Here is a 23,948-nt window from a genome sequence, read left to right as displayed (position 1 = left end):
CATTCTAAATTGTATCACCTTCATTCCCTTTCATTGTCTTACTGCTCTAGCTAGAAATTGGAGTACTATAATGAATAGATATGGAGAAAATACACAGTCTTGTCTTGTTCCTGGTTTTAATAGAATTGCTTTGTGTTTCTTTCCGTCTAATTTAATAAGGCTATTGGCTTGTTGTATATTGCTTTTATTGTGTTTAGATATGTTCCCTGTATTACTGATTTCTCCAAGACCTTTATCATCAAGGGGTGTTAGATTTAGTCAAAGTCTTTTTCAGCTTCTAGCGAGAAGATCATATGTTTTCTTTTCCATTAAGTTTATTTATATGGTACATTACATAGAAATATTTTCATATGTTGAACCATCCCTTCATCCCTGGGATGTAGTCAACTTGATCAGAATCCAAATAAGATCAAAAATACCAACAATAGCTTATACTGGATAGAATGCAGAATACGGTGAATACTTCTCCATTGCTAGTGGGAATGCAAACTCATATAGTCACTTTCAAAATCATTTAGATGGTTTCTCAGAAAATTGGGAATCAATCTACTTCATGATGCAGCCATACCACTCTTGGACATATACCCAAAGGATGCACACTTATAGCACAAAGGCATTTGCTCAACTGTGTTCATAGCAGCGTTGTTTATAATAGCTAGAACCTGGAAACAACAGATGCCACTCAAAAAAGAATGGGTAAAGAAAATGTGGTCCATTAACCCAATGGAGTACTACTCAGCATTAAAAAAAAAAATAACATCTTGAAATTTATAGGCAAATGGATGAAACTAGAAAATACACCATAAGTAAGATAACCCAGACACAGAAAAACACAGTGTGTACTCAGTTATAAATGGATATTTGATGTAACGCAAAGGATAACCAACTTATAGTCTGTGATTCCAGAAAATCTAGGTAACAAAAAAAAAACCCTAAGAATGAAATGCATGGTACAGGATTAAGGCCCCTTGGTGGCCAGGGACCAGTCTGACAGGTTGTCCTCAGCACAGGGACAGGAGTGCTGACTGAGAAGCCAAGGACAATGGCACTGAGTTTTGATCCTACTGCATTTACTGGCTTTGTGGGAGCCTAGTATGTTTGGATGCTCACCTTCCTGGACCTGGACGGGGGTGGGGGGGTGCTTAGACTTCCCACAGGGCAGGGAACCCTGACTGTTCTTTGGACTGAAGAGGGGGTAGGGGAAGTGGGGGGGATGGGGGAGGGAAATGAGAGGAAGGGAGGAGGTGGAAATTTATAATAATAATAATTATTAAAAACACATTTGATAGAAAAAGGTAAAAAAAAGAATGAAATGCATGGATCCCCCTAGAAGGGGGAAATAGGCAATATCTCCTGAAAAATTAAGAGCATGGGGAGGAGGAAAGGAGGGCAAAAGAGGAGATGGAGGATAAAGTAGACAAGGAGGGAATGGAATGGACGAGATGGGAGAAGGACAGAAAGGATGAGCAATTAAAGAGATATTAAAGAGTTGAGGGGTCCATTATGGGGCTAGTGAGAAACCTGACACTAGGGAAATTCCCTGGAATCCACAAGGATGACCAAAACTAAGACACTAAGTGATAGTGGAGAGAGTACCTGAACTGACCCTGCCCTGGAATCAGATTAATGACTAACATAAGTGCCACCATAGAGCCTCCATCCAGCAACTGATGGAAGCAGATATGAAGAACCACAGTGAAACACTAAGCTGAGCTACCAGAGACCAGTCCAAGAGAGGGAGGAGTGATAATATGACCAAGGGGGTCAAGACCCTGATGGGGATACCCACAGAAACAGCTGGTCTGAACTAGTCAGAGCTCACGGAGTCTGGACTGACAGAAACAAACATAAAACCAAATTAGGTCCCCTGAAAGCGGGTGGCAAATGTGTGGCTGTGGACCACTGGCAGTGGGACCAGGATTTATACCTAGTGCTTGAACTGCCTTTTTGGAGTCTATTCTCCTTGGAGGAAGCATACCTTACTCAGCTTATCTATAGGGTGGGGTGGATGGGGAGGTGATGCAGGGGGCAGTTGGGAGAAACGGGAAGAGGGGAGGGAGTGTGAACTGGGATTGGTATGTAAAACGAGAAATGATTTAAAAAATGAAATAAGAATAAGAAATTAAAAGTATATATATTGTTAATACAACTTATGTGTCACACTTATAAAATAAGATTGGGTTTAAAGACTCAGAAACCATGTAACTGATAGGATGTCACTAGCAATATGGGTTATTCTCACTATGTATAGCATCATTTATAAAATAAAAATTTGACACCCTTTAAGTGTTAAATTTAATAATAAACAAGTTTGTAAAGCTTTATAAAATATAACAAAAATAAATAAAATTACTTCTCTTGGTATCATCATTTTTAACTCTAAAATCCTTCTCCAAATTTAAATGAAATATGAAGGTCAGAAAACAGGTAATTGTATTAGGGAATGATAAAATAATGTCAAAATCACTTCTAGGACATTTGCAAATCTTTATCACAAAGAATATAAAGGGTGCTTTCAAATTGAATGCAAAACGTTATAGCCAAGAAATCCTCCAGGTTGGTATTGGGGAATCCCCACAAAATCAGTTTGCTCAAAACATTCTCTGTATATGAATACAGCAATAATAACCACCTAGTCATCTGAAAAGGGACAACGGTTCTTATGGAAATGTGTGTGTATTAGTGTTCATTGAAAAGTAAATTTAGTGTATAGAGAGATGGCTCAGAGAAAAGCAGCACTGTTTTCTCTTCCAAAGGACCCAGGTTCAATTCCCAGCATCCAAATGACTGCACAAAGTTGTCTGGAACTCCAATTCCAGGGGACCTGATGCCCTCACATGAGGGTTTCAAACTTGGTTGATGCATTTGAAGGTTAGAAACATTTACTTTAGCTCACTTACCTGAACAATGAAGGAGGAACTTGAATTAAAAACAAGAGCATTTCATAATGTATAAATGGGATAGTGAGATGACTCTCAGGTAGGTTCATATTTCACTAATCATAATGACCAAAGTTCCATGTGCCGAACATCAGATGGTAGAGAGAACCAACTCCCTGAAAACTGTCTGCTATGTCCACAAAGGACACACACACACACACAGACATACACACACACACACACACACAGAGTCTCTCTCTCTCTCTCTCTCTCTCTCTCTCTCTCTCTCTCTTTCTTTCTCTCTGTCCCCCAACCATAGACACAGACACAAAGACACCTACTCACACAAACACATGCATACACACATAAATAATAGATGATAGACTGATTGATGGAGAGTTGAGAGACAGATGGTTATACAGATATATAGGTAGTAGATGACAGATAAATAGATAGATAGATAGATAGATAGATAGATAGATAGATAGATAGATGATCGATAGATAGATAGATATTAAAATATTGTATACATTATGGAGATATAAGGTAGACACATCAAGATAGAAAGAATAATGTTTACCACCAATGTTAGATTTGTAGTAATTTTTGTTGATGTGGTTGTGAAAAAATATATTCTTCCCAGGATAAATTGAACCTTGCATATAGCAAACTTCTTGGATCAACTTTACAATTTAGTACATTCTATTACATTAGCTTTTACCTTTGAGTTTAGTACAAGTTTTTTCTGCAGACCTACAGCACAGGACTTGAATGAAATAGCAGTTAGATAAGCAAATTTATCACCAAGAGTTTACCTTGTAGCTTTGGGGCAACTGTAAAATTTCCTGTTGTTGGCTTATGTTATACTGAATGTTTATCTGCCACTGACTTACTTTTAAACTGCAAGACAATGTGATGAGTACGTTGAGGTTTCTTTTTTCCTCTCTTTCTCTCTCTTCCTCTCCTCCTCACCCATTCTCCCTGTCTGTCTTCATCTCTCTCTGTCTCTCTGTCTCTGTCTCTCTGTGTGTGTCTATGTGTGTGTAGATACTTGCATTTTGCCTTTTTTCATGATCTCCAATATCCTTGATTGAGAAATGAATTTAGTCTATCTCAAACTGGGCGATATCACTGTCACTAACTTGTTCCTGGTTAGGTGTTCCATAAATAATACTTTTTATATTAGAATGTGAAAACCCCACCCTTACAGCAGGTTATTGTTCCTTCATCTGAACTGCAGCATATGTCCTATAAAAAACTATGAGGTCTTGCTATGGCCTGTGCACAGCCCAGTGTCTTCATTTTGCTTTCCATCAGCTTTTCTTACACATGGGCAGTCCTGTTTTCTTAAGCTGTAAAGACATCCAGATCCTACTGTCAGAATTGTATCTGAGAGTATTTCTTCTATCTTCAGAAGACTTATGGCATCATTGCAAACTCTTCATTGTTTGAAATTTGAATTAGTTAAGTGAATGATATGCTTGGTGGTGGGTAAAAATTATCTTCTTTGGTGTCACCAGTAATACCAGTAGGAAACCTTTAGAGAGTGGTATTTCCTATTTACAGATGATGAGCTATATACAAGATATTGCTAAACAACACAATAAAACCCCTAGACATGATAATGTTAGCAACGTGGCAGGATATAACATGGACAAATCAAGAGCCTTTTTATGCACCAACAAAAGCACACAGAGTAAAAGATCATGAACACACTCCCATTCACAATAGTCTCAAAGAAAATAAAATATCCATCAAGAAACCCAATAAGAGTGATGAAAGACCTCTAAAATGATACCTGTAACATCTGAAGAAAGATACAGGGGAAGACAGTAGAAAACGGGAAGGTATCACATGTTTATGAATTGATGAAATCCATTTTCTCATGATGACCATTCTGTGAAAAGAAATTCACAGGTTAAATCCTATGTCCTCCACCAAAATACCCATCTTTTTCTTCACAAAATTAGAGAAAACTATCCTGATCATTAAGAACAATATTGGAGGAATTAGCATTCCAGATCTCAAAATATATTACAGAGATGTAGTAACAAATCTATTTGGGACAAAAACAGATATGTAAGCAAACAGAACAAGAATCAAACTCCCAAGCATGAGTACACATAACTAGTCATTATAATTTGACAAAGAAGCTGAAACATAAGCTGGCACAAAGATAGCATCTTCAACAAATCATGCTTGGAAAACTAGATGTCCATACGCAGAAGGCTATAATTTGATCCATATCTATAACCTTCCAAAAAAAAACCTAACTCTGAATGAGTCAAAGATCAAAATGTGAAATTTAAAACAGGGAAACATTTAGAGAAAAACATAGGCAGTATGCTATAGGATAAAGATATAAGAAAAAAGTTCCTGAGAAGGACTCCATTTTTTCAAGAATTAAGGACAACTGAGAAGTAGTACTTTGTAAAAACTTCTATACAGAATAAAGTCACGTAAAAGAGAAGTCCACAGAATTGGAAAGAATTAAGTGTCAGCTATACATCTAACAGAAGGTTAACATCCAAAACACACACAAAAAAAAACCTCAAAGAACAAACTAACAAAAAATAATGACCCATTCAAATAATGGGGTCAGGATCTGAACAGAAAGGTTTTAAAAGAAGAAATAGAAATGGCTAAAGAAACATTTGAAAAACCCATTCAATGATAGAGGGTTTGCAAACTGCTCCAGACACTCTGGAAGTTATTATTGTGAATCCTCCAAAACCTAAAATTAAGTCTACATATGACCCAGCTATCCTACTCCTCAATGTGTGCTTTAAGGATTGGACTTCCCACCCCACAAACACTTGCTGTATTCATTGCTGCTGTATTAGCCATAGCTAGTAAGTAGAAGCAAACTAAATGTCCTTCAACAGTTAATGAAAACTTGGTACATATACACCGTGTAATCCCATTTTTGAGCAATATAAAATTAAGTCATGGAATTTGCAGGCAAATAGATGGATCAGAAAAGATCATATTCAGTGAGGTACTCCATATCCAGAAAGCCAAACATTGCATGTTCTCTCACATGTGAAGTCCCTAACTCCAAATCTTCAGAAGTGAGTAAATAATCTGGAGTATCTGTAGAGCCCAGAAAAATAAAGAGATATAGCAGATTATAAGTGATCTGATAAAGGAAATAAATGGAGGTGTTTTAATTTACAGAGTGAGTGAGAAATAAATATAGATATATGTAGGAGGGCACCATAACATATAAGTATGTCTAAAAAGGAATAAGAAAACACACTACTAGAAATATACCTAAAATACAGCACATTAAGCATATATATGCATATATTATTTAAATGAAAATATACTATCTAGTATGACAATGTGCAAGAGCCATAGATTGACTAACAGAACCCAACACAAAACATAAGAAATTATCCTTTGAGTTGTTCCCTAGCAAGGGCAAGAGACTCCCCAAATAGTTCAGGCAATTTCTATTGCTCTTTGTTGACTCAGACATAGAAGGAAAGTCCCTATTGAGGAAGACACCATGCAATTTAGACACGACACAGGATACGGAGTACACGATCTAGACCTTGCTTGAGAACCCGCTCTCCAAGGACCACTTCCCATGGTGATAGAATACACCACTCAAGCTTCTAAAGGAGAGAAGAACCAATAGTTTTACCCAGCCAAGATAACCAGGACCACAGTGGCAAGCATAGTCTGATAACCCCAAGGTTACAATAGTGCCACACGTGTTTTGGAAGTAGGCAAATGCTCTGTACTTGAACTTAGGACATGATCAATCTGAAGGAAACCATGCCATCTAGTGAAGGCTTGAAAGAGAGCATGTAACTGCTACTTTACGAAACTAGCAGAATCCCTAGTGACATTCTAAATGATTGTCCTTAAACATACAGATAAGAGCAACCCTCACCTCTCAGAAAGGAAAGTTCTTTGCAATAGACAGAGACCATTACAGAAACCCATAACCAATCAACTTGAAATGTTATGGAGACCAGTACCACCTAACAGATCTGCAATTCAACTCCTCCATTGTAGAAGAGTTGGGGTGTGCAAAAAGATTGAGAAAAAAGTAAGAGGAACAAGAAGTTTCTTGTGAGATTGAATCTCCTAGAAAAGCCAGAGATGCTACACTGATTAAGTCATGCTAACATGGTTGCTTAAACATGACCGGCCCAAGGATGGCACAATAGGCATAATAACAGGGAAAGGAGAAAGCTCTAGAGGCCTCAGCCTAGACAAAGAGCTACAGACAGGCAAAGAAGGATGAGGAGTGGAAACAATAGTCCTCCCCAAGAAAGAGCAAATCAAAAGGTGATCCCTAAAACATACCAATATATAAGTAGCATTATAAAGAGTGAATAGGTGGTATTTATAGATTTAGGAATATATATATAAGAGTAAGTTAAAAGAAATGGGCTATGACTTTAAGGGAAAGAAAGGAAACAGTCCTGTGGGAACATTTGGAGAGAGGAGGTCAGGAGTTAGAATGGGGAAATTAAACAATTATACAATTATCTCAAAAAAATTAAAGTAAAATTTATTATTCTTACCAGTAAGCTTTTCCTTATAGTTTAAAATCACCTCAGCAGAAGTCAGAGTTAACAAAATTAATTTAACAAATTCTTCAAATGGATTTTGAAGCAAAACTAAATGCCAAGAATAGAAAGGGTGTTATAAATACTACACACCTTAAATCATACACCAGTAATTGCTAATGGTGAGTGTTGAACGCAATTTTAAAACCTATCGTTTTCCAATTAAGATTTAAAATATGTTTCTTATATGTAAGACACCTATTTATATCCAAGATTTTTATGAGTAAAACAAAATAATTAAAAATATTTGTCATTATATCTTAATGACATTAATCAAAATAAAGCTGGAACAATTCTACTAGTTACAAAAATATGACTGTCTAACTAGGACAATTATGATGTGTTAGTGGAACATTATATAAGGATTTGAAATAATTCTGTAATATATTGAAAAATGCATATATAGATGCACCTTTCAATATAATATCAAAAAATGTATCTAGAAATGGACATCCCGCAAATAGAAAAAAAAAACAAAAACTAATCACTCTCATAGATACCGGTTGCGGAGTGCCTCTGTCAGTACCTGACAACTCCTGAAGATCGAACGTTGCCCCATCAATCCACATGATCCAACAGCAACAAATAACTCTCGCCCTCAACAGCAGCAGCATATAGTCTTTTTTTTTTTTTTTTTTTTTTTGGTTTTTCGAGACAGGGTTTCTCTGTGGCTTTGGAGTCTGTCCTGGAACTAGCTCTGTAGACCAGGCTGGTCTCGAACTCACAGAGATCCGCCTGCCTCTGCCTCCCAAGTGCTGGGATTAAAGGCATGTGACTAAATCGCCCGGCTCATATAGTCTTTTCTAGCTCATATAACTCACTATGAAAATTTATGAGTCTTTAATGGAATTAAACTCAATTTAAATTTTAAAATTTATTTTAACTTTTAAAAGTTTAAACAATATTTTAATTTAAAAATAATTTTTAAATTGATTTTTTAACTTTAAAAAACAATTTTAAAATTTTTTAAAATGTGGACAATTTTACAGTGCTTGGGGGTTAAAAGACAAGTTAATAAATTTCTGGAGAGTCAAAAAACTTTTCAAGGGGAAATTAAGATAATACAATTTTCTATGAGAAATTAGAATTTATCAAAATTTCTGTGTTGGTAAACTCACAGTTAGAGGAACATTTGAGCATTAAATACTCAGATTAAATTATAGATATTTAAATATTAATTCATTCTTCCTTTTAGATAAGTAAAACACATTAACCTGGGGGGGGGAGTAGGAAAAAAATAGTAGTAGACAAGCTAAGAAAAGCAATGAATAAAATTAATAAAAGCCAAAGTGTGTTCTTTTACAAAGTACAACAAGATGGAAACCTCTGTGGACTAGTGCAAGAGACAACTTCACTGAGGACATCAAGGGGGGTAAATGGAGGATGGAGGATTACAAGGAGCTGTGAGCCCCAGAACTTGAACCCTGAAAGAACCTGAGTTGAGTTCCTGACAGTCACAGAATCCCAAAGTTAATGCATGGAAAAAAATAAAACATCGGGTTAAAATTATGTCTAGAAATGTAGCAGATATGTTGCTCAATAAATTTAGAGGAATAAAATAATACAAAAGGCACCATGCGTGAGCTTAGTGGAACATGTCAGCAGTCACACTGCTGGGAGAGAAAAAAACACACCATGAAAGGGAGGTAGAGAGATAAGTAACACTATTTATGTTTGAGATGGTCATCGGGAATCATGTTAACACCTATTTGCCTAAAATTACACATATACCACTCTGTGTACACTCAATATACTATTGAATTAATATATTTATTGCTGTACCTGTGACAATAATATTACAGAAAAAGAGGCCAGAAATTTTAAAGGTAATACCGGTTAGAGCAGGCAGAAACTGTAGGCAAGAGTGAAATTAATGTAAATTATGGGATTATATTTAGGTTAAATAAGAAAATAAATAAGCTAAAAAGAAGCTACAGTAGTCAAAACAGTAAGGCATTAGTCTCTAGGATTAATGAAACATAACAGCAGAGAATCTAAAGGATTACCAAATCCAGTGCATCCTTAGAACTCAAAAATAGGGAATTGTTTTTGTATGAAGGCAAGATATTTACAAATGAAGATACATGGTTGCAATAACGTTAGTTTCCATTGGAAATGGTAGAAAGAAGCTATTACTTCTTTCTAACAAATATAATATCCTTCAATATGCATGTTCACATAATTAAAATTATTTAAATAACTTTGTTGAATAAAAAAATTACCTATCCCTTTCCCTACGCTTTTTCCTGCTGTTCTAAGAGTCTAGCCTCTTGCCTGAATAAGCATTTCCATTTCAATTGCGGTCCACTCTCAAGTACCGCAGAGCTCAGCTGGAGCCAGTCCGAGGGGGTTGCTCTGCTTGTCGTGGCCCAAGTTCTTAGCATCTCTTTAACAAAAGAGGCTTGCATCCCAAAAGTCATGACAGCCTGTTTTATTTCCTTGAGATCATTCATACGGACAGGCTCCCATGTATCCTCCTTGATGACCCTAGGGTTTCTGGAACCAATCACCTTCTCTGTTGTTATTACTGGAAAGGCAGGTAGAGCTGTAGGTAGAGCTTTGTGGAAATTGTCCCGGAGAGATTTGCCCATAGATGTAGTTAAAATTTGCCTTTCTACCCTTTGCTCTTCCTCATCAGAATTTAGAAATTCCTCAATCTTTTCAATTCTATTCACCATTGCCTTCTGCAATGTCTGAATCTCCTGTCCAGAATTATGTTCCAAAGCCTTCATTGAGGATTCTAAAGTATGAATTTTGTCCGTTAGAGATAACATCTCATCTTTGGACATAATTTTAATGGCATAAACCGTGCCTTCTTGTATTGACAATCTTTCCATCAATCTGTCATAAGCTTTAGACAAAATCCGATTGTCACATTCAGCAGTATTGATCCTCTCAGTTAATGTTTCATTTCCTACAGAAAGGGACTGAATCTTATGGTCCAAATCAGCTGTTCCCTCTTCCATAGTAATGAATGTCTCCTTAACATCAGCCACTAATGTTTCAGTTCCTACAGAAAGGGACTGAAGCTTACGATCCAGATCAGCTGTTCCCTCTTCCATAGTAATGAATTTCTCCTTAACATCAGCCTGGAGAACTTCAAACTGATTCTTGAGAAGATTGTTATCAGCCTGGAGAACTTCAAACTGATTCTTGAGAAGATTGTTGTCATTCTCAATTGTTTTTAAGCATTCAATCTCTGCCTTAAGAATCCTGGACTCGTCTCGTAAAGACTTTATCATATTTCTATTATCAAACCATTTGGTGCCAATGAAAACTACGAATCCCAGAAGGATCCATAGATGTGGGGTGATAGACACCTCTTGTAAAATCTCCCACATGGTACAATTAAAAAAAAAAACTGTTAGATTCTTGAATACTAATGTGTTCAGACATTTTATTTATAAAAGAAAAATTTTTTACCTGCAATGATCGGTTCCTCCCAGTGGTGGTCTCTGTGTTTTTGGAGCCTGTCCTAGAACTAGCTCTTGTAGACCAGGATGGCCTCGAACTCACAGAGATCCGCCTGTCTCTGCCTCCCGAGGCATGCACCACTACCGTCTGGCTGGTCTCGAACTCACAGAGATCCGCCTGCCTCTGCCTCCCAAGTGCTGGTATCAAAGGCTTGTGCCACCACTGCTCGGCCAAGTCACTTTGTATCAGACCAAATCTGCCACTGTGGCAGCTTTTGTTGCAAAACCGCAGGTATGAGCTTCTGCTAATTCAGGCAGTGGGGTTCTGCTGCAAACTTAGCCAAGGCAAGCAGGGAGGGGTTAATTGCTCTGGCGAGCAGGCGGGACAGAATGGGCCTGTGTGGCTGAGTGTGTCTCGGACTAGGCACTGGGGCCAGAGTCACGAACTATAAAACAGCACCCAGGAGGGTGCTGTGTTAGTTAGCGGGCTACCCGCTTGAGTGGGGGCAAAATAGCCCCACATTGGGAGCCAAAATGTAACGGCATAAACAAATGCAGACAGATTGTAAAAAAATATTTATCTATAGCTTTAATGTAGAAATAGACTTTCAGAACCACCATTCCAGTGGAGACCAGGAAAGCAGAAACAATGGCTGGGAGCATGCTTGCCAAATTTATAAGCAGACATTAGCCCAAGGCGAACACGCCCCCCCAAGGGGCGGGACCTATCCCTACACCTCCCTTTGTTTTGTTTGTTTCTTTTATTTTTATTTATTTATTTATTTATTTATTTATTTATTTATTAAAGATTTCTGCCTCCTCCCCACCACCGCCTCCCATTTCCCTCCCCCTCCCCCGATCAAGTCCCCCTCCCTCGTCAGCCCAAAGAGCAATCAGGGTTCCCTGCCCCATGGGAAGTCCAAGGACGACCCACCTCTGTCCAGGTCTAGTAAGTTGAGCATCCAAACTGCCTAGGCTCCCACAAAGCCAGTACGTGCAGTAGGATCAAAAACTCGGGAGGCAGAGGCAGGCGGATCTCTGTGAGTTCGAGACCAGCCTGGTCTACAGAGCTAGTTCCAGGACAGGCTCCAAAACCACAGAGAAACCCTGTCTCGAAAAACCAAAAAAAAAAAAAAAAAAAAAAAAACCCATTGTCATTGCTCTTGAGTTCTCAGTAGTCCTCATTGTCCACTATGTTCAGCGAGTCCGGTTTTATCCCACGTTTTTCCAGACCCGGGCCAGCTGGCCTTGGTGAGTTCCCGATAGAACATCCCCATTGCTTGTTGACTTTTTAGTTCTGTGTACCACAAGTTCATTCTGTAGCCAAGGATGACTTTGAACTTCTGTTATTCCTGCCTCCACTACACAAGTACTGAGGTTTCAGGCTTGCACCATCATAGGGTTATGCATAATATTTTTTATGTTAAATTTTCTCATTTTATTAATTTTTGCTATTTTAGGGCAGAATTCACCTCTGCTGTTTCTGCATGGATGTTTTGACTATTAACAAGCTCATAAATTCATATGTTAATAAATATTGTATTACAATATATTCAATAATAAAAATGTTTTGTTTTCAACTAAAAATGCATGATAAGAAAGACAGAATTTTGGACTTCTATAGTAAAACTATATCTGTAAATCAGATCAAACCAATTGTCTGAGCTATCTATAAATCCACTAAGATTTTTACAATTTTTCTGATATGCAATCAGACAAAATCATTGTTAATTTTATATATTTTCTTTAATAATAAGATAATTACATAATAACCTCCTCCTTTTTAAAAATGACTTAATACAAATGAGAATTGTTAATAATCTAAACTTTAATTCCTTTTACTAAAATTACACTCTGGACATCAAATTATATAGCACTCAAGATAAATTCCTTTTACAGTAATGCTGTTTTAAATTAATAAAAATTAAGTATAATGGCAGGCACGAACTCACTGTATTTCTAGTAGTGACTGGAAGCTGAGGAGTGTGCTCTCATTGCATACATAACAGATTAGCTTAATCTTATTGTGAGAGTTTTAGGAGCTCTTAAGCAGAGATACATTGTACATTGGTACCTTCACAATTGCTACATCTTAAAATATAAAGTGAGAATTGTCTTCACCCAAATCTTTAGAGAATATTTGCCTCAATTCTGAATTATTTTTTCTCCAGAATCTGTGAAATTGAACTATGCTTGGTAATTGAGTTTAAAAGGCTGGAGTTGAAATCTAATTTGCATTCATCTAACAATGGAGACACTCTCCACCAGCTATATTACATAGATTAACACGATGTAAAATGGTATGTTCTCAATAAGTGTGTGCCCCGCTATTGAATATGTGGTTTCAAATGAGATATGACTGGGTAATTGCTTTGAGAGTTGTAAAACCAAAGAATGAGGCAATTTTCTCCTTACATATTTCCAGAATGTACATTCATTATGTCCACATAGATTGCCAGTTTATTCTTTTCCTATATAGACATAAAGGGACCTTTTCCATGTCTTGAATGTGCCTCTTATTTAATACACTGTGGTATATATGTAGTTTCCCCAGTTGCCTTTGGCCTGTGTTTTCTTATTATTCACATAAAATTTGGATATTATTTTCCAGAAAAACTTCCATTTGACTCTGCTCTCTTTCTACTTTGATTTCTGTACATACTCACCCACCTGATGGTTTTACTATTTATAACTTTATGAGAAGGAAATCTATTTTAGAAGTTAGGTATTCAATTTACATAAATAATACTGATATGTATTCCATAGGTGAAGTCAGAATAAAGATCTAATAACTAAATTAATTTAAAGACTGCTCAAACACACTGCAGATCAGTACTGTCACAAAAACAAATGAAATTGGTGGAGAGAAATGAAGAAGAAAACTCACTTTCTGATACCTACTTTTTGCTAACTCCTTTTTCGTTGTTTGACAAAAATAGTTGTATAATAAGGGTTTAATTTAGTTTACAGGTCCAGAGAGCTAGACATCCATGCTGGAGGGGAAGACATGCTGCAGGGGGCAAGGTAGGAAGCTGAGAGATCACACATCAATTGCATGCAGGCAGCAGAATGAGTGCTGGAAGCAGGGCAGGGTTATAAACTCACTAATCCTGCTCTATTGACATACTTCCTTCAGCATGCCTGATTTCTTAAAATTACCTAACCTCCCAATTAATGATACCAAAAAATGCATGTGTCTAGGGTAGATATTTCTCATTCAAACTAATAGATAACAAAAGCAGATATTGCATAGATGTATTATTTATCTCATGATAAATACCTTATGCTTCTTTGTATAGACATGTATTTAAACATGAATGTGTATAAATATATGTAACATATAGCATGAGGATTAGGAGGTTATTGTAATAACCTATCAGTCTTTTCAAATTTTTTCATTATTAATATATCAAAAACTTTATGCGGGTGAGAGGGATGGGCAGTTATGAGTGCTTTCACCATACCAGATAACATTAAATATCATGGTGGGAGGAAAGAATCAACTCACATAGATTGGCATTGGCCTCCACATGCATGTGATGGCACATACAAATACACACACACACACACACACACACACACACGATCACAAAACGAATAAATAAAAAACATAAAACTGGTTGATTGAAAGCATCATTCTAGCCCCTGGCATCCATTTCACGTCCCCTCCCTTGGGAGTTTTCTTGGTTCAGACTTCACCCCCAGGAAAGCCCGCCAAGTGCTGATCCCACCCCAGAAAGGGTCAGGACCACTTCCACCGGCTATTTAGGCTGATGTTCTCCAAAGACTAAGGAGAAATTTGGGATATCCTGCATAACTAAAATAGCTGTCTCATTTTTGATCATTTCTCCCTCCCCGATCTGTCCAGTGGCTTTCGATGACAATTGATACTGGTGACTCATTACTTTATTTGTTAAGTTTCCTGATAAAATACAGAGAGGTGTGACTCTTTCACAGGCTTCATACTCCAGGACTAACAGGTTTCAGTTGTATCTTAAAAATCCAGAGTTTCACAGAACAATGGCAATGGGTTTCTGTTCCTACTGCACGCACTGGCTTTGTGGGAGTCTAGGCAGTTTGGATGCTCAACCTACTAGACTTGGATGGAGGTGGGGGTTCTTTGGACTTCCCACAGGACAGGGAACCCTGATTGCTTTTCGGGCTGAGGAGGGGGGGGGGCTTAATTGGGGAAGGGGGAGGGAAATGGGAGGCAGTGGCGGGGAAGAGACAGAAATCTTTAATAAATAAATAAATTAAAAAAAAACTGAAAAAAAATCCAGAGTTTCCAATTTCCTTTAATTGTCTTGTAAAAAAGTTCTACTGCTATAAAATCAAGTCTGGTAAAAAACTAAAGGTCTCTAGAGCCTATTTTAATCCCTGCCAGTTTCAAGCATATTTTACAGGTCACTCCTGCTGCCTGGGACAAGACCAACTTACAAAGTGCTCTCCAGAAAATGCTAAACACCTGCACCAGCTTCTGGGACTTCACCATTAGTACCTACTTTCCTGGATCAAGGACACCTACCAACTAAAACATCTTATTATAAAATATCAATAATTTTGAATAAATTAAAAGAAGACAAATCCGAGGTTAGCTAAAAGTTTGTTGTTTTAAATTGTAGTACTTAATTTTTAAAGTTTAAATGAATTATGAAGGGTAGAGATGGCACCGAAACAAAATTTACTTCTTTTAATTAAACATGTTAGGTCTTATTTTATTAACTAAAGCACCTAAACAATGGTAAGCTTTTAAGTAAGTTTTTAAGTGCCAATGAAGACATGAAATAGCTCTCTATGCACAGTTCCACTATATATCAAACAAAAATTAAATGTTTAAAATAGACTTGATAAACTTATTGAATCAAAAGAATAATTAGCAATAGGAAGCCATACTTTAATGATTCAAAAAGAATTGTAATATTATTTTCAAAGAATAGTCTATACATCAAAGAACTGAGCCAAGAATTCTCTACAGTTTCAAATCACTTAAACAGGGTATGACTTTTTAGCATAACTTCATAGGCTAATGTGATATACATTAAAAATAAAGACATTGTACATTGTATCTTTTAATCAACTGTGCCATTAAGGGTACATAAAATTAACAAGGTCTGAATAGAATTGAACCTTTTGTAGTAAACTTGGTATATTAATTTCATCAATGTTTTTATTATGAGTTCTGCACAATTAGAATGTAAGTAATTCTCTCCTTAAGTGACTTGCTGTATGGACTGCCTACCACCGTATCTAGTCTCACCATATCTATATTACAAAGCAAAGTTTTCTTAAAAATACATGTTTCAGCTTTTATGTCATCATCTGATATTCAGCTATTTGCCATACTCAAAGAAACTCAACTCCCCATTCTTGATGCAATCGACAGCCAAGACTGCTCAACCCACAACTAACTTAGTTGTTTCATTTTGCATTGTTCCCTTTAGCTTGCCCAAATAGCTTTCTAGAAACATTCATGCTGTCTTTTGCTTCTCCCAATGCTCTATGTATTTAGATATAGGAGGTCTTCGTATACTATACACTTAAATGCTCTAGTCTGTGTTCCGTTTTTTATATGAATCATTTAGAAGGGACATAACTGATTTCTCGTCTCTAAACTCAAATGTATAAAAATATTTGTAGCAAAAAATTAAAAATAAAATCAGAGGGTCTTTATTTCTGTAAAATCCACAAGTTTTCAGAGTCTTTGTTCCCGCTTCACAGTAGATAGATATTAGACATATTATAAAATAAAAATCTGTGTAGTGCTGATGTGGAATACTTCAGGCAATGAAGCAGCAGTGTTAGAGATCCTTCTTGGTCTTACAGCATAAGGCTCTTGACTCTAAAGGCTTGCCAGTTCTTTAGAGTTTCTCACTGAACAAAACTTACAGTTTCACTTTTGTTACTCTTTATGGCTTGTTATTGTCCTTATCTTTTTTATTTATACTATCCTTGCTCTAGCTCAGTCAGATGCCTTCTTTTCAGTATTGCACCAGCCATACTTGTGTAACCAGCTCTGCCCACACTATTAAATTAGCCAAAGACCTAATTTTGGCACACCAAGGGAGGCAGCATGGAAGAGCTACCAGGCAGCTCTTTCAGTGAGCTTCAACAGAAAACCAGAGTGGCTCCCCAGCAGACAGTGATCTGTCCTCTTAGAAATCACAGCACAGCACTCACGCAAATCAAGGTTTATATTCGCGCCAATCACATCATTGCTCCTAACACCCACCACAGTGGTTCGTCTGCCAGGCTGCCGCTGTAAATGCATGCCCAGCCCTAGGCCTATTTGTAAAAGGCTTCATGATCAACAATAGTTTACAAAGGCTGTAACAGCAAACATCCGGATATAAACAGTATGGAGTACTTGTGGATAAGCCTTACTCTTTGTGTGCCAGAGTAATCAGCTGTGACCACTATATAGTTTTAGAGAGATATCCAAGGAATTTCCAAAAGGCTTTGTCTTACAATGTGAATGGTTTGGTTGTCTATTTCCCTAGTCAGTTTGGCTGGAAGAGAAATCCAGTAGTTTCAAAATAGGAGATAGAATTATCCCACCTTTCAAGGTCTTTTTGTTTTTACAGGAGTTCTTAAAATGAGAACTTGGACTTATCACTAACAGTGTTTTCAGGAGTGCTTTCAGACATGTAAACACATGGCCAGGGAAGTGAGGGTTGGGGTTTCCCTTGTCAGCAGTAGTCATCTTATATTTTATTTTAAAAATAAAAAAATATAGTACTGGAAGTTGTTAAATATTGAACATTGTTTGCTTTAAAAAAAAAACAACAGAGCAACAAAAGAAATGTTAACTTGGACTGGGCAAAGTCCAAGAAGCCTCATCTATACAGGCAGCTAAGAAATGCAGAGAGAGCAGAAGAAATAGTCTTCATAGGGAAGAGTGTGCCAAATGTTTAATAAATATCAAATGTTCGACTCTAAAAACATACATACATGCAAGTAACATTATACAGACTGAGTATGTTGTATTTATGTGTTTGCAAATATATATATATATACACACACACACATAAATATATATGTGCAAATACATATATGTATGTATATATGTAGCAAGGGACTGCTTGTTCTTCATGGACACCCAGCTAGTTTACACCCGAAATAATCACACAAAAACTGTATTAATTAAATCACTGTTTGGCCCATTAGCTCTAGCATCTTATTGGCTAACTCTTACATCTTAATTTAACCCATTTCTAGTAATCTGTATATCACCACGTGGCTGTGGCTTACTGGGTAAAATTCTCAGTGTCTGTCTTCAGCGGCTCCATGGAATTCCTCTAACGCCACCCTTCTTATTCCTAGCATTTAGTTCATTCCTCCTCACCTATAATTAATATATATATATATATAACATATGTATGCTACAATAATTAATGAAAACAGATGTAATGGAATTGAGATAGCATGGAGGAGCATATGGGAAGGTTTTCAGGGAGGATAATGAAGGGTGAATGCTAGAATTATTCTATAATTCCCAAACTAAAGTAACTTAAGAAACAAGAAGATGATGGCCAAACAGTTGGTTTGGGTGATGTCTTGAGATAGTCATTAGAAGAGTTTTCTACCCATATGATTTTAGGGTTCTTAAATTTGACAAAGTACTTTATTGTTTTTAATATTTATTTATTTATTATGTATACAATATTCTGTCTGTGTGCATGTATGCAGGCCACAAGAGGGCACCAGACCTCTTTATAGATGGCTGTGAGATGTGGTTGCCGGGAACTGAACTCAGGACCTTTGGAAGAGCAGGCAATGCTCTTAACCACTGAGCCATCTCTCCAGCCCCTTGACAAAGTACTTTAAATTCCATTTTACTTTTAGAGCCATGGAAGCTAATGTTTGTGTAACCATTTCAACAGTTAAAAAAATGGTGTTATAAAAGATATGTGAAAATTAGATTGAACTAAAGAATACAGTGTTGACAACTATTATTAGCAGTTATAGTAACTGGGACAAGGCGCTAATCTTTATGCTATGATTATCCTAATTATGTACTAGAAAGTGTGCCAAAAAACCAAAAACTTAGATATTACTGAACTTTTGTTTTCACTTAATTCTTCCATAACAACCTTACAAAATTTTTATGTGAGCAATCCACAAGATAAGAAACAGTGACAAAGAAGTTTAACCCAAAACCTTTCCAGTGGCAGAATTAAACTTGGAATTTCAAAATGGTTTTATAAAAATTTCCCAATACTCATATATATTTTAAAAATAATTCATACCAAGTGGTAGTGGCACACATCTTTAATCCAAGCACTTTGGATGAAGGTGGGTGTCTGTGAGTTAGAAGCCAGCGTAGTCTACAGAGCTGGTTCCAGGAGCCATAGTAACGAAGAGAAACGGTGTCATAGACAGCCCCCATTCCTACTGTTAGTAGTCTCATAAGAGGATCAAGCTACAGAACTGTAACATATATGCAGAATGCCTGGGTCAGTCTCATGCAGGTTCCTTGGATGTTGGTTTGCTCTCTGTGTGGCCCTGTGAGCCCAAGTTAGTTGGAGAGGCAGGATAGACCACAGACATAGAAAAGAACCAAATAAGATAGGGAAAAGAAAACTCAATGGAAATGATTCCTAATGTTATTGGTGCCTAGCCCAACTGTTGTCAGAACACAGATTTAGAGACTCACCGCTAAACATTAGGTGGAGCCCAGGGAAAGCTGAGGAAGAGGGGGAGGAATGGTAAGATGGAAGGGAGCCTCATTCATACATATATATAAAATTTGGCTTTGGGGGCTGGAGAGATGGTTCAGAGGTAAAGAGCACTGACTGCTCTTCCAGAGGTTCTGAGCTTAATTCCCAGTAACCACCTGGTGGCTCACAGCCATCTAATGTGTAATCTAATGCCCTTTTCTGGTGTTCAGGCAAAACATACAGACAGAATACTGTATACATGATAAATAAATAATAGTTTTAAAAAATTACTTTGTGTTTTTGTAAGAGAAAGTATTGACAAGGCAAAGAGTAACCTAATTTGAAGAAAACAGTTATTATTTGCTGAGCAGTTGACTACTTTTGACTCAAGTTGTAACTCTTCTGTTGAATCTAGCATACTTTGTGGTTTAGACAAAACCATCCTTCATAGTCATATAAACCAATTTTTAAAAATAAGTTAAATTCTCCCTATTGAAAAAGACATTCTATTGTGACCTGGAGAAATTACACTAATATTGCCCTATACGATCTGCGATTTCACTCTGCCTCTGTCTTTTAGTTTTACAATCTTTAAAGATTCATATTATGAGCTAGTTATGGGCATGTCGGGGAAGATCTGTGCATGGGAGTGAGGACTGTTAGTGGATAGGAAAGAGCATGGGTCTCCTGGAGCCTTTAGTTAGAGATGGCTGTGTGCTGCCTAATGTGAGTGTTGACAGCAGATAATGGGTTCTTTGCAAAAAGACAAAATTCTCTGAACTGCTGAGCCATCTCCTGAGCAATACTTCTCACATTTTTAATTGTGTAGCTGGATGAACAAAATTCTAAAATGGTTGAGTTCATCCATTAAAAAAGAAAAGTCTTTTATTATTTATGCTTTTATTGTTACACCCCCCAAATATTCCCAATTCCACCAGATTTCCCTTGTGTGTTCTTTTGAGCTACATTTTAGCTCTTGCATTAGTTCTCATGAAGCTATTCTGAGTGTTTGGTGTATACGATTTGTTTAATTTTGCATGTTTATGTGTGAAGATCTGGTCAGCAAAAATAGTGTTGAACTTATTATTCCGAAAACGTATTATATCTTACCAACTTCCTGAAAAGGTCCTAAAATCTCTCTCTCTCTCTCTCTCTCTCTCTCTCTCTCTCTCTCTCTCTCTCTGTGTGTGTGTGTAACTCAGGTAATTCACAGAGTAACTTAAAAAAATAACTTATTAACTCTGTTTATTGACAAGTTCATGCATGTGGAATCAATTTTGTTTACTATCCTCTCCACCCTCTCCCATCCCACACCACCCTCATCACCTGCTGCTGCTGCTCCTAAGGCTCCACATTCATGTCTTCCTGCTTTGTTTTGTGACACATTTTGTTTAAAACAGGACCATTTCTATTGCTGTGCTTGAAACGACATATTGGAAGCTGTGGTTTTATCCATGGGTACAGAACTGATGACAAACTTGTCTTTTCCTTAGGATCTCTGTACTAATAGTTCAAGAAGGTTGAGTGTGGTCCTGCAGGTCTTTCAGACAGCAATGACTGATTGATAACATGCTCGGTCTTGTGCAGGTCTAGATCAGGGAACTTCAGTTTCTGTGAAAGTCATTATTGCAAAGACCGTGTCATGCCAAGAAAATGGTGTTTTACAGCCCTCTTTCTGATCATCCAGCTCTTATATTCCTCCTAACTCTCTTCTACAATGTTCCTTGCGCCTCAGAGAGGATAGTATAAATATCCTTTTTGCTCTAGGGACTCAGCTGTCATTTATTCTCAGTATCTTGAGCTGCCATGAATCTCTGCAATCACCTTCATTCATTACAAAGAGAAGCTTCTCTGATTGAAGCTAAGAGTAGCATTTGTCTCGAGCATAAACATAAATATTTAGAAGACAATTTGGCACCTTGTCAATTTAGTTAAATAACAATAGTAAATTTTCTGCCTAGGGTCCAAGACCTGATTATTTTGAAGACAGCATCCCTACATGTCACCCTAGATGTTCGCAGACCTGCTATATAGGTCTGCTTAACCTCAAACACAAAATCTTCCTTCTGCTACATACAGAATGTTTGATTATAGTTCCACTAAGCCTAAAACTAAAATGTGTATTGCTTTTTTTTAAAAAAAATTAGGAATGATCTATTCTGTCAGTATTTTCTGCCCTAGAACAAAGTCTTCAAAAACTTAACTAAAGTATTGATCAGAGACTGAATATCTTAAAATAATTCAAAATTCGAGAAGATAAGATCTCTTAATGTGCCTTCTTTCGAGAGAAATAAAGCTAAAAATTTTGATCAGCAAGCAAGCCTTATCACTGCGATTCAAAAACATTTTCTGAGATAAGGGTTTAGGGAAAGTTGGATTGCATAGGAACCTCAAGGCTTTAGACTCTTGTGTTTCTTTTCCTATGCCTACTGATTACAAAGATATTTGCATGTAAATAGGAATTTTCTTCTGTGTAATCAGCAGGCTGTTCCTTCAGTTCACTCTGCTCCATTTCTCCATGGTTACTCATGATCTGTTCAGTAATCAATTCAGATATCACAGACACTGGCGTGTGACATCATCAAACAGCCCCAAATTAGAGACAGCTGAGAGAGCAAAAGAAGGAATTTTTTTTTTTTTGCAGAAATGTCTCCACCACCTGCAAAAGTTGGTAACTTAAGTATAGGAAATTCTTTTTTTATGACTCATTCTGTCACAAGATGCCCAACGAGTGTAGCTATTTGAATACTGACCTTACCAAATCGGTCTAGTAGTCTAGCAGAAAGGAATGCACAAAACATGTGGAAACTTATTATTGAATACTCTTCTTGTAGTTTAATTAATTTCACAGGAGCTATTTTGACCCTAGAAGAGCCATAGGTTGCCAAATAGAATTTCCAATGCCAGATTGAGGATATCTTGCCTCGAGAACGAAGGTCAAGGATGTTCTGAAGCCATAAAACAATGAAGGGCATTGTCATTGTCCTTGTTTGCTCACAAGAACTTGACAAGACTTCTTTAACTACTGAAGACTGCACACACTTTAGTCATAGGTCATAGGACATGGGGAACTTGAATAGAATGCTTTTCCCTGCTGTCACGTTTTCACCATACTAGAAGGTTATATGCAGGGTGGTGAGGGAGAAAAGTTATCAACAATCACAACCAGGTATGAATTTTGTGAGCTACAATAGCACCTAGTATGAAAAGATATGCCCAAAGGTACAAGAATGGCATAAATGTTATGAGGGCAACCAACTGCTTTCTGATTGGATTTAAGACCTCACAGAGTAGGAAGCACACAACTGGTACTATATATAAATCAGGTCAAGAAATCATGGTTGGCCAGATCATAGGTCATGTCGATGACTAATACTTTTTTTTACTATATTATCAAACTTCTTTCTAAATTGTATTTTTAGATTTGTGTCCTGCTTCGACATCATCTCTGTGCAGTAGATGGAAATTAATTAAGAAATTTCCAACTGGCCAAGCACAAAGGATAAGTACAGGGCATATACAGATGAATATTCAGCCATTAATGAACATATCTACTCTGAGACACAGAGGCCATTGCACGGAACAGTGTCAAAAAGAATACAATATCCAGAGATCAAGGAATCTAGAGCCAAACAGTTTCTTCTGGACTAGAAAGAATTACTCATATATTTACAGAAGACAAAGGACACAAATAATAAACAGACAGTCAACATTCTAGCTTGGAGGGGATGTGTTCAATGAATGACCTAAACCCCACCCTAGCAGAAGAGCAATTGATAGTTGATGATTTCTGGAGGGAAAGTGTTAGTTTTCTTTAAGGGTATGCATCAAGTCTACTTCATTGGGTGTTTACAAACATATGAGCATATGAACAATACAAATCAAATTCTCTGAATTATTAAAAAGAAGTAAAAAAATAAAAAAAGCAAGGAAGGAAAATATAGGAGGGAGAGATGGACCTTGGAAGTAGTATGTAGGTAAATACCAAATTATAATTATATAACATGTAAAAATATAAATTAAAAAGCATCCCGTATTTCAAATAGCATTATTGTTCTCAAAAAGTACCTCATTATTTAAACCTATCATCTGTCTTCATATTTCTTACAACATTTAACTGTACTCTTCCTATATATTTATTATTAGAATAACATATATTTCAGTATGCTAGGTGGTTTTTATCAACTTGGCATAAAACCTAGATATACCTGGGATGTGGAATTTTTTTTAGTTGAAAATATTTTTTTTCATGCAATATATTCTGATTATGGTTTCCCCTCCCTTATATTCTTTGTGGTTATGTGGATTGCAGTATGGCAACTAATTGAAAAAAATATCCCCAAGAGATTAGACTGTAAGCAAGATTGTAGGATGCTGTCATGATTAATGATTGATGTAGGAGTACCCAGAACA

This window comes from Microtus oregoni, unplaced genomic scaffold (genome assembly GCF_018167655.1).
Source record: "Microtus oregoni isolate MIOR12 unplaced genomic scaffold, Mior012 000001F_ref0000356, whole genome shotgun sequence".
Lineage (NCBI taxonomy): Eukaryota > Metazoa > Chordata > Mammalia > Rodentia > Cricetidae > Microtus > Microtus oregoni.
The sequence above is the reverse complement of the archived record's forward strand: the minus strand, read 5'-3'. Positions refer to the sequence as shown.